The sequence below is a fragment of the Opisthorchis viverrini genome (genome assembly GCF_000715545.1).
Source record: "Opisthorchis viverrini unplaced genomic scaffold opera_v5_153, whole genome shotgun sequence".
Taxonomy (NCBI): domain Eukaryota; kingdom Metazoa; phylum Platyhelminthes; class Trematoda; order Opisthorchiida; family Opisthorchiidae; genus Opisthorchis; species Opisthorchis viverrini.
This window is the reverse complement of record NW_008751810.1, coordinates 929,354-942,180: the sequence shown is the minus strand read 5'-3', so window position 1 is coordinate 942,180 and position 12,827 is coordinate 929,354. Positions and strand designations below refer to the sequence as shown.

General features: G+C 44.6%; 1 protein-coding gene across 1 annotated transcript in view; it reads right to left on the bottom strand.

Annotated features, from left to right (window-relative positions):
* The window catches only part of T265_06992 (hypothetical protein), a gene marked incomplete at both ends in the record, with an annotated part of 73,117 nt that extends 68,620 nt beyond the window's left edge, over positions 1 to 4,497 (bottom strand). Inside the window, 2 exons of the mRNA XM_009172409.1 lie at positions 3,919 to 4,040; positions 4,291 to 4,497. The remainder of the gene's footprint in view (positions 1 to 3,918; positions 4,041 to 4,290) is intronic.
* Positions 4,498 to 12,827: the final 8,330 nt, after the last annotated feature.

The window sequence follows — 12,827 nt, the reverse complement described above, 5'->3', positions numbered from 1 at the left end:
GAGGGAACACTACGCACAAAGTTTCTTAACACCCTTGAACAGCCCCCCCCCCCCCCCCCGACCAGTTTCGCTCTTCGTGGGGCTCACCAGGTGAGCATAGTCCCAAAGTTCCAGTCAACCATGTTTTACTTGAACCAAAATTGTACACAATTTGCGAAATACGCTCATTCGCAAGCAAACTGATCCTAACGAAAAAGCTCAACTCCGTCAATAAGACATACTGCGATATCTCGAATAACATATCAGTTGAAACGGCCTTTGTGCTGCACATCCAGTTGAAGAATAGCACAATCGAGAGATTCAGTTGGGTATCCCGTTGAAACCGGGTAAGTCTGTGAATGAGTGCACTTCACAAAAACGCCTGCCGCTCTCAAAAGAGTTATTTTTTTCGTCTGACATTACACAACATACGATAAGCTGAGTACAAAATATCAATACTTTTTTGAGGAAGTTGGGGGGAGTGAGCTTCCTCCTGAAACATACACTTAATAAAACCCCAGTTCAGGTCGAAAAAAACGTTGGTTCCACTATCTAGCAAAGACCATACGTCGCAGAGGAAGCTTTTATCCTGAAGGCAAATGCATCCGTTGGGTATATGAAAAATCATATGACAAAAAGCGAACTGGGATACTGTTCCAAATCAGTTGTTTTTCAAGGAAAGATTGATTGCAGTGGAGTGAAAAAAGGTTCGAGGATATGAAAATCCGTGCTAATAGTAACAACCAATTACTTATGTCGATGACAGCAAAGAACTAAATACTTTTTTCGCCGGCTGAAAGTAACGTCCGGTATGACGCACTTAGTTGTACGTGGTAGTACAGGCGAATGTCACATGGTTTGGAGAGAGAATGCGAAGGCTATGCAATCAGTCTATGCACAGTCAACATAGTGGCATAGAAATACACTCTAAACAGTGCCACGCAATCCGTAGATGAGCAAGGAATAGAAGACGATCGTCAGATATCACTGACAAGCCATGATGGCGGTAAGTTACCTAAATGCTACAAGTCTCCAGAAAAATGGTAACGTAAGCGTAATAAGAGAAGGACCGAAATGGCTCAGTGGTTACAGCGCAAATTTACTGACCGGAATGTCGGTGGTTCGAACCCGACATCTGTCTCTCGACTTCCCCTGTTTAGGCTTGGGCAATCTGGCAGTATCCCAGCCCTCGTGTTTCCTGTCGGTGGCATTGCAGTTAGGCACCAAAAGGGTGTTACAGCTGAACGGTTTTTTAATAAAGGAAAAAACTATGTAAGGTAGGCAAACTTGCTCGACTCCAGTTGAATGAAAGTCAGCGGAAAGCAACATCTTCGTTAGGCGTGTCAGTCACCACGTGACCTGGCTCAGACACAGCCGGGATCATAATCAACTTCTGTTTACGGCTTCCGCAAATCCATAAACACTTTCCACAACCCCGAAAGCTAGCAACCGATTCATAGAATCGTAATCTCCAAAGGTAGGTCGAGCACTACAAGGAAGTGTCTAGGTGACCCACCTCAACAAAGAATTCAGAAGACCTCGCTGAACCAGAGGGGGACATCGACACAGAGCCACCACAAGCAACAAGAAGTAAACGAGAGAGATATTTCCTTCAACGCAAAAGACACCTGGCCCGGATGATATGTAACTTGCACTCTTCAGTGGCTGAGAGGCCCTGGTTACAAACCCTGGGGCTAAAAAATGCTGGTAGGATTTGTGCCTCAAAAGCAAAGCGAAAGACGTGAAAACCACCGCGGCATCAGTCCATTATTCGTAGCGCCTAAGAAGCTCCGCGGCGTTGTCATTAGCCAGTTGTTCAACTACCGGAAGAGGTGAATACCTGACAACCATGCAGTTTCGTCATGGTCAAAGATGAATTGGTTGTATGTTCACCTGACAACAGGGGCTAAGACAGTGCTAATCCTCTAAACCGGAAACAATGGTCGTTTCGCTTGTTCTGAATGCTGCTTTCGATTGTCAAAAAATATGAAAATGTCCGCTTCACCTAGCTTATAAAGGCACAAACTACTGCGGCCGCGTACGGGTATTCGGAAAGCTTTCAAATGAGCTCACCATATGTGGTGTAAGACAAAGATACCACCTTTCGACATCCCCTTTCAAATTTGCAATTGAAAATGTCCTGCTTGCCTCTGATACCCCAGATGTCATACAACCCCCGGGGAACTAGCTGATAGATACTGAGTACGTGGATCGGATCTGCAGGGATCAAATCATCCCAAGTGTCTTAAGTAATTCCACCGCACTGTTTGGAATGCATAAAAATAATAAAACGTGAAATGTCCCCAAGAAACTAGGTGGGATCGAATCAAAGTCACGAATTTGCAGAGCAACCAACCGATTTGATGAGTGGCTACATTTGTCTGGGCAGAGAGCTGGCGAAAGAATAACTCATTTCGTAAATAGGGAAGGTGATTCTTGCGAATCTCCGACACCCAGACAGCCGGCGTGATAACAGTATGTGTGTCAAGGACAGAATACACATTGCATCAGGGGACAATTTTCTTTAAGGATAAATAGCCTACATGCGCAGAACACTTAGTACTTGACCGTCGCTGTCTCCGAAGCATTTCCCAGGTCTGATGGGAACCTCGGATCAGTAATGACGATCGTTTAGAGGAGAAACCCTCTCTCGATATAAGCGAGCTACTCACACAGCGTTGGATATCCTGGTCAGGCCATGCACTTGGTGTATCGGCATGACCCCAAGTGGAAACGATCAAGTAGGGAACATTCTGTCGCCTTACCACGAAAATGAAAGCCCTGGCCGCTGAACTCCGTCGAGCTGATACCTGCTGCGCAGCTCGATGGGGAAGCGAAATTTTGCTGACAAGGACAGATATGTCCCAATCCCGCAGTAAATGACCTGCCTTTACAACAACGATCGCCGCCTTTAATTCGTAACTGTCCCACCTCCCATCTTCAAAATTACGTATTTCTCACGAAAACCACATCACATGGCTAGCCTACTCTTCAGTAACTACCAGGAAAATCTTGGGCTGAGTCGGCTCTTAAACTCAATGCACAGTTTGCAGCGTAGCTGAGTTCGGTTCAGTGAAATTGGGGACCGGGTAGCCCGATGGCTAAGGTTGTGAATCAGTCTCCGGATGACCCAGTATCGAACGTTATTAAACACCCATCGCCAGCTTTACTTTACATACATTTATCTTTTTTGGAATGAAGACGTACCATATATCAAAGCCTTGGCTATCGCAAGATGAACAGGAAGCATACTGTATAGCTGTTCAGTGTGCTGCAAGTGAAGGTCGCTTCAAAAGATCGATCTGGAGTTTTTATGTCAAGTTAGCTCACAAAGGGCAATTAGAATCTACCAGTGAAAATCCCCTGATGAGTCAGTGAATAAATTGGACAGTATAACGGAATGACAAATACAGAATGCATGGCTATCATTTGGGCGTTTCCATTAGAAAAATTGTCGCAGCGACTGAATAGAAACACGTCACGTCTGTTGTCCAAAAGTAGGGCTAGTGTAGGTTATGCATTATCAGGTGTTTCAGCGCGAATAAATATGGTTTCTAGTTAAATTGGACGCGTCAGAAAAACAAAAATCGCTGGGACAATCACAAAAGCAACGTTCCACCCAATATCATACAGAAAACACAAATCACGCCACGCATGCCAGCCCATACAAACACGTAGGGGATGAATCATAGTTACGTATACCGTGACAAACGAAGACAGCCGCAAATCGATCGCAAAGTCCCGCAACTGTAGCGAAAAGATGTCACTCTGTGAACTATGATTACTGGGTAGGCCAGATTTCCGTCAATATGTTCGGGCTGGTTAAGTCTCACATCCTCTTGGAACGTAATCTGAGGGTACAAAGTACTTAGGTGATCTTAACAAACCGACACTCTCCAAAGGTCATCTGAACGGTTATAGAAGACAGTCAACGCTCACCTCACGCCGTGATCACATAGCGAGAACAGTCCGTATATGGGTTGCGTACTAACTCGTCCAGAACTGTTAACAGACAGGTTGTAAGATTCCGGTACGGTGCGATACAAACAGACCGGGTGGCTCTTAAAAAAGTGGAGTAAAAAGATAGAACAGTTAAACGGTAAAATGACTGAGCACCGCGAAAAGCATTCAAATCGGAGTGAGTGGTATATTGTGAAGTATGCTAGAAGCTATTATCAATGCGATACAATCCAAGCACATAACAGTACTTGAATGCGCCGACCTAGTAAAGGCGGATGAGTCCTTTGAACAAAAAAACAGGTACTTCAGAAATGCAAGCATAATGACCAGTGAATAATTGTACAAACATACCTATCCATAAGGGTTAGTGGGAAGTCCGTGCAGATCACATCTGAAGCACCACCTTGTCGAAGTTTCATTCCCACTCTAAGTGCTTCCGAAGGCTGTCCATATCGCTATGGACTGAATTCCGTAGGCCGTAACTAGTGCCCGGAACAAGACCAACGAGACTTTTGGGGACTAACAATCGATAGCAGAGGTTCAATCAGGAGAAAATCCATGCAACTGGGTGATTATCACTACAATGTTATGATCGCCGTAGCACTCTGAAGAGAACTGGCGACGTAGAGGCGCAACACTGTTAAACCCTCTTCTAGTGTCATGACAAGCCCGTCAGTATCTCAATCATCCCTTCATGCAAGTCATTCTTCTGCCATCACTTGAAATACTGTTAGGTAGACCTAGACAATCGCTAAAAACGAAACACATAGTTTTATATAGTTCATCTTCGAACATCATGGTGAAAATGGGACAGCAGAAGCATAAACTAGACTTGGAGTTTCGAATGCAGTAGAAACAGGTGGAATTGGAGTAGACTGTAACAGATTACATAGACAGGAAACTGATTTGGGAATTGTGTCCATCAAATGGATTGCGGTGAAGATCAAATATTCATAGCTTACTAGTGTTAAGTGTTTCGGATACGGCATAAGTTCGTTCATTGCTTGATCCAGTTACGTGTCTCACTGACTTGGTAGCGGCTAAGTGGGAGGCGCTTTGAACCCAAGTGCACCTAAGTATGTTACTACATTCTAGATTTTTCTGGTAAAACGCAACACAAAAGTCTGAATTTGTATGGCATTCGGCCATGGGGAAGCAACAGCTGGGTTAGGCATGATATAATGAGTGTTACTAAGGTGTCGTAGAGAGGTTGACCACATTTTTGAGGACCACTAGTGATGCAAACATATCCTACTCTCTTTGGTGCTGAATAAATCCCGATTCCACAATGAATAGGAAAATCACATATTAACGGTTCGTCGAAAAAAAAGGCCGAAAAACGTCATTTTAAGTGTCTTCTTGGAAAGCACTGCCTGAAGGGGAGCCACATACCGAACCGCCTAAAAGGTGTGTGTTGGACTAGTTTCACGGTCCGGATGGCACCAAACAGAGGCCCCAAAATGATGTTCCATATCCAAGTTAAAATCAACGAAATTTAAACTGACGCGTTCCAGGAAGAGGTGGATCTTGCTCCTCTCCTGGATATGGTCCGGACGGGTCGATACCACTCAATATAATGTGGCACATAGTTTTGAAATCAGTCAACGCTCAACCTGCTAGGTATGTGAATGTGGTTGACCGGCCTCTGCCTGAAACGTCTGTAATCGACAAAATATGTCTGTGAGTAGTAACCTAATGCAAAAATCCCTACCACACCTAAAAAAGATAATCAAACTCCGACGAAAGGAGTTGATGAGGAGGAGATGACTACAGTGCCATGCAGTTTTATTAAAAAGGAGGCGCTACCGAAAGGTGGATAAGTAGAGAAATCTCTACTAATTCGGTAGCAATACGCGTTTGTAATTCAGTCAACCATTATTGCAAAAGCCAACAGCCACTACACTGGGTGGCACAATGATTGCTTTCCAGAGAGGGCTCCGTTGGGGAGATATAATCAAAAGAAATACTTTTGTGGTTTTCATTTCCAGGAGGATCGAATAATAGGAAATCCTACGCACGACAGTTTTTCGTCCGCCTGGTGTATTTCCTTCTGGAAGTAAACTGTCGCATCATGACTAGAAGGTAGTGTAGCGTCTAAAGTAAGAGATGGAATACATGCAACGCTACAAACAGTGGAGAAGCATATCTGTCAATTAAACTTGGACCATGCAGATCATCCCTAGGGTGTCTTAAATCAAAGCTCAAGTGGGACAGTATTACAGTCTATAAACAAGAGGTAGACTTCCACCAATCGTGTGCGCACAACTCCAGGGTCGTTGAATCGACTGAGGTAAGGCCAGATTCGTCGTTGAGTGAGTGACTTCTTTATATTTTCCGAAAGCTAAACTCCCAGGGATTTTCCCCAGTTATGGTAGGTCGTTATATAAAACCTATCAAAATTAGTGAGTAGGAATGGGCTGAACAGAGGAAAGAGATAAACTCACAGGCTTATAGTCTAGTTCTCCTTCCGCGAGAACAGTCCGTATATGGGTTGCGTACTAACTTGTCCAGAACTGTTATCAGACAGGTTGTAAGATTCCGGTACGGTGCGATACAAACAGACCGGGTGGCTAGGATTATGGTCTAGTTCTCCTTCCAAAGAGTGGACCACGGCCGATGATAGATATGTTGTATCACGAAGTAGAACTAGCGTCAAGTTCTGTGTTACGTTGTGGTTGACGAACGAGAGTGACAGGAAAATCCTTTTTGGGAATGAATGTAACTAACCAACCGAAATGGTCAAATTCTTATAAAAACGGACTAGGTTACCTCATCTTGAAAGACTACCTTGGGGTCGACAATATAGCTAGAGTAAATCAATGGAATTCCGATAGAAAATTCTACAATAGCTTCGATTAGATTACTATGAATAGGCACATACCACTTAAAACTAGCAGTATGACAATTTGGAAAAAACGCATTTCAACATCCCTAAGAGACCAGCAAATCAGTATACTGTCACGTAAAAGTAGATTGTTGATTTGTCATAGAGAACTGATGTTTGATATCGTAGATGGCCCACACCAGACAGATGGAGAAACTGGAATGATTTCACTGCTGCAAAAGATGTTTGGCATATTCGAAGCCCTGAGCGAATGAAATGTGACGGAGCTACCTGTGGAGTGAAGACAGAAGAAAGACAAAATGAGTGACATATCTCAGTGCACAGAACATCCATTGCAACATAGAAGATAGAAGCTATGTGTTACATGTGCACATGAACTCCCGTGCGTTCAGAGTTAAATTATCTGATGAATTAGTAGCAGCCAACCATCCATCATGGTCCCGAAGGCGAGTGCATCTAAGCAGCAAGAGATTATATCTTTTTCCGACAGGCCAGATGAAGCAAGCAATCACCCTGGATTAGACGTAGGTGTGATTATGTAAACCAGACGGCGTACATTCTGTGGAACACAACAGAGACACCGTCGAATATGTGAACTACAGTGTGGAGTGGTCATGGAGGTGAGGGGTCCCGTGTACATCCATCCACCTTTGAAATTTCGAGGTCAGTAACTGCTCTTGCAGAAAATACCGTTCTGCTGCAGGCGACTCCTGAATTATCCAATCCAAATGCACGGCCCCCTGATCCAGTGGGATCTATTTTGGTAATCTATGATTCGTCACGATGTGATGCATGACAACTCTGCCAGTTGCCCTTGCCTCTTAATTTGGCATGCCTGCCGCCTCGACGCACCACGACAGATGTCCTGCCGTTATTACAACGTATTGGTTGCCGCTAGCTGTCACCTGAAAGGGCCACATGACGTCAACGGATCAAAACTTCCCAATCTCAAGGTTTAGTCCCATAATGTGAGTGAAGCCTCAGTGCCAACACTGATGTTTCTGTCATTGATGATGACCATCCGGTGAGCCGGATTCTATTCAAGCATGTAGGCCTACGCGATTCATAGGTTCATGTGACGTAATAAGACCGCTTGTCGGGAAATCAAGTTGCGACGTAATTTAAAGGTCAACAAGCTTATGCAGATAGCAACCGACCGTCTCTAAGTCCAGGTTTCACTTCTCAAATGACTGCATAAGTTTCTCGGGATGCAGTCATGAGTGATTCGTTAAACGCGGTCTATCCAACGCAGCTGGTCGTGCATCAATGGATCGTTCAGCTGTAGCACCCCTCCGGTGCCTAGCTTTTATGCTACACGAAGGAGGCACGAGGGCTGGGATACTGCCAGGTTACCCAAGCCTAGACAAGGGAAGTCGAGAGGCAGAAGTCGGGTTCGAACCACGGACCTTCTGGTTAGTAAATTAGCGCTCGCATCAATGAATACGAGGACTTCAGTGTGTCATTCGGTCTGACTGCTGGAGCCGAATGATCATGCGCAACCGCCGTAAATGGAAGTTGCCAAGCATTTTGATGAGCCATTGTTATAACTGGAAACCAGTAGTGAAGATAGCAAAACAACCTGATGCACTTCAAAATCAGTTTCGGGCGATCAGATTGCGCTTGATCCAAACATGCTTACATGCGCGATAGAAAGCAGCGTTTGCTTTGACATCTCCATTGTCGTTAACATCTTCGTCATCATCATAGAGAGCAACATCAGTATTGACACTGACGATTCACTGACGTTTCGAGCATGTATCTCAGTATCGAATGTCAAGTCCGTGGAAATGGAGATGCCGCTTAATTTGAATGCAGTTTGTCTGTTGTTGTAAATCCCGGTCAGGTTGAACAAATGTCAAAGCAAAACGAAATGTTACTAGGCATTTACCGCAGTTCCATTTTCGAACGTGCAAAAGCTGTTATTCACGAAAATAACCACAAAAATCTTTGAATCACGCAGCTCTGTTCTGGCCATGAGACGTTTTGAGATGAACATGATCACATGGATGGTGCTGAATCCTGAGACATCCGCGGAATCACGAAACGCCTTATATCCCAAGTACTAGTTCGATGGAGCCTGAACAAAGTCGAAATCGGAACGCAAAGTTGCCTCGCTCTTGTGTGAATTTCAAACTCGCCAGGCACATGCTCGCGGTTTCATATCGAAGAGAAAGAAGTCGATGAATTTGAGAATTTCTTCGCAACAGTCAAAGTTGTGATTAGGGGCCAACAGCACCTCCCGGTTAACTAATGCAAAAGCCTTCGGGAAGTCAGTGACATCAGCTACGTCCTCAGTATTTTCATTGATGTTGGAGGACCACAAGCATAGAATCAATCGTACTGTGGACAATACCTTTATTGTATCTTAATAATACCGGGTCAAACTTATGCCGGTTTTCCCAACTTGAAGATTCGGATGGGTAACCCGACAACCTTCCCGCCTTACAATTAAGCAATCACCAAAAAGGAGTTTGGTCCTCAGCAAAAGAATCCCTTACCGAATGTTGGAGCAACGCGATTAAGACCGTATTCTCCTCGTTCATCACGATGTAAACGCATCCTTTCTGTGGAACTAGTTTGAATATTTTATGTTTTGGACCCAATAGTCTTAATTTTTGCCATAATGACATCAATTAATTGTCCTTCCAACGGTTGCATTTACATTTCCCAAGAGTGAACAACTTAGTAGTAATAGCAAGTCCAACATTCGAACAAACCGTAAGTAGACCTCCGCGGTCTCTGTCCATAGACCCAAATCCGAACAGTTGGGCAGTTAACTATGCTCGATGTACACGGATTTGCTTTCATTTTCAATGCTGTCTGTCATGGGTCGCACCCTCAGCCGGCGCTGTTTTTCTTCGACAAAAACCGGTTCACACAATATGGTGCCCTTCCAAACTGAAAACCTATGATTACGGCAAAGTCACCATTCACTCTCCCTCCGGGTAACCTATGAGCCTACGAACGGATTACCGGAGTACCCAGGCACAACAAGATTCGAAAATACCCTGGATAATTATCCTTCCGTAGTACTTTCCAAACGAAAATGGTTTTAGTCCACCGCATGAATTCTGAGACGTTCACCTATCCAAACGCTCAACCAGACAATTTTGACAAACTGACAGCACTAAAGCCATTGACAGGCATTGCCATTTCGTTTAACGGCTTCAGCCAAGCGTAGAAAACATCCCGGAAACCACACCATGGAGAGCGGACTGTCACAACAGCCGAACTCTCAGCTAATTTCTTTCACACCCTTCTATAAGTCACAAAAAACGGTCAAAAAAGGTAGGTAAATGTCTTCGGAAAATTACGGACAGTTGCAGATGCAAGCTAACACGCGTGGTTCCATATTTCATAGTCTGTTCATTTTACGTAACACACCTTGTGTGGTGAACTCTCAGGATAGCATTCCGAAAGATGTTGCCCTCACAAGTCGTAACCCGAAAAATCGACCTTCGAACCGCCGTGGTAGGAAGGCAAATTATGTGCTCACTTAAGCCAATCAAGCAAAACTCAGCGGAGATCGGCGTCAAGAGACACCATTGACTTAAGCACAAGTAAAAGACAGGCACTCTGCTTGTAGTTCCATGTCAAGGTATGTGAAGAAGTGAAGCCTGATTTGGACAGGAGACAGCGAACAGAAAATGGAACCGTGAGTAATTAATGAGACCGCTAGCAAATGCGGCAACTCAGTCAGCCATTTCAGTGGGCCAAAACAACTCGAGCAATGGACGTTGACACCTAAGCAAACCAAGTAGTTCAAAAGGACGTGAGTGACACAGACCACAAGTCTCAGAGGAGCACTGAAAAATCCCGTGGCCGATAAATCAACATCATTTTCTTCCGCAGAGCTAACTACTTGGAAGCAATATACCATTGTGTTCAGTGGGTAATTGCAGGAGCCTCTCGTCTGAGTTTCTCGCAAGGTGTAAAGATTTTGGATCGAGTGGCATATAAGCGTTAGACGATATGGCGGTAGACAGTCTGAGGGTGGAGGTCACATTCTGTCTGAATATTCCGAGTGGCGGCCATAGGAATATGCCGGAGGGTAGGGACTCCCATGATTACCATACGCAGATGGAGTAGAGTCCGCATTATGGCCAACTATCTTAGTGGATAACCCGCAAGACGGTATCACGAAGGCCTGGTAAATTTGCAAGATTCAAGACATTTTTGCAGGAGTAGCAGGTGGTTTGGAGAACCTGAGAAAAGTAAGAACGCGGTCGTCAGCGAGATGCCAACGGAAAGAGGTTGGGCATCACATTTTGCTGTCTCGTGATGATGACGAACATCGTTATTCGTTCACCTTAGGGTTAAATATAGTCTCCTTCCCACGCTTGGTGGATATCTAGCGATACTCTATGTAGAAGTCTAAAGGCACCCTTCTTCCGGGATTCGCCCTCTTGGGCGGCATATTCGATGAGCACGATTGCATGGAAGCTCTCTATCCACTAGCTCAAGAGTGCTATGTTTTGGCTGTAGCAGGGTGTAGGAGACCATGCGCTGACTCCGAGATCCTTCTGGATGATGATGCCAAGGTAAATTTGCAAATGCAACCGTATAAAACACTAAACCTACAAACTTGGTGTGTAGGACCATGTGTGGTAGCAACGCCCGTACAGCGGACAGAAATCGACAGACAGCCGTCTCTTTGGTTCCAGACTCCAATGTAGGTATGCCGTAAAAATGGGAGTTCAGTCACTTTCCACATAGAATTCTGATTCAAAATAGCACTCGTTTTGCAGCGGGAACATTGTTATCCATATATGTAGCAATCAAGCGCAGAAGCACTGATGTCTGTCTGAAGCCTCAGGAAACAGGCAACGCACGACGCAAACGCGATAGGCGTTTTGAAATTATAACCAGTAATATGACCTTCAAAGTGCCTTCAATAATGAGATCACGGTTTCGTGGATTGATATACACGATCGAAGCTTTCGCCCAGGTTTCCTGGAAAGGTTTTGTTCTTGTCTTCCAGCAGCTTCTGTTCAATTGAAGGGCATAAACGAAAAAAGGGTGTAGCACTGCTCCCTATGTTCTCAGCGCGGGACAGTAAGCTTGACAGCGCCAGGATTTGCATAACAATAACGCCCAATGGTACCTTGAACTGGGTACCAGATATGGCGTGGACAACCGTCGGAGGAAGACTGTAACACACAGCAACTTGCACAAATGAGAAGAAATCTCGTATATTTGAAGTGTGAACCCTGAGCTTGAGAATTCCTACCGTACCCTCACAGTGCGTTGGATGGATCAATATTCACATGCTCTTGGGAACGTTCGAGGATATTTCCCAGGCCCCAAGGCTCAGAATCTTCCTTTTCGTTCGGTGCTTTAATTATTTCATGCATACTATATGCACGATAGGGAAACGTCAGGGAACAGTGACTCTCCGAATGTAACTGTTGACAACAATTTATATAAATCAACCAACATGTTATGCATGGTATTCAACGCACACATCGGCGCCGATTATCATCCGGCAAATGCGGTGGTCTCCGAACAACTTTTTCGAGCTACACTCCTCTGAATCTTTGCTGAAACTAGAAACGACCATTATCCGCCTTATTGCAGTAGGAACTAAATTCGAATAACTAAATTTTTGGTGGAAGCTCAATTTTAAAGCTGCACTGAAATGACCCAAATAGTGTTTGGATGGATTTGACATACGTATGTTGAGAAATAGGCGACTGTGAAATTTTCATACTTAAGAGCCTTTGAGAAGGTACTAAGTGATCACATGAGGGATAATCGTGTGTTTATGGTGCGTACGTAAGACGAAAACCATTACCGCTATTTTGAGCTACTGGTACACGTACCACAGATGCCATCAGTGACTCCCAAGACAAAGCAAAAGTCAGATACTCAGACGAAGCTAGTGGATTGAGTGCATTTCCTAATGAAAAACAGTGCGTTCAAGTCTGGTTTTGACGGATGACGTGGGGAGATAACCATCAGTCACCCTTTTCATTTTGGTTATAACCATCACAGTACCAGGTTTTTGTGCTAATGGGTGCCTGTTAAACGACGGTTAACGGGA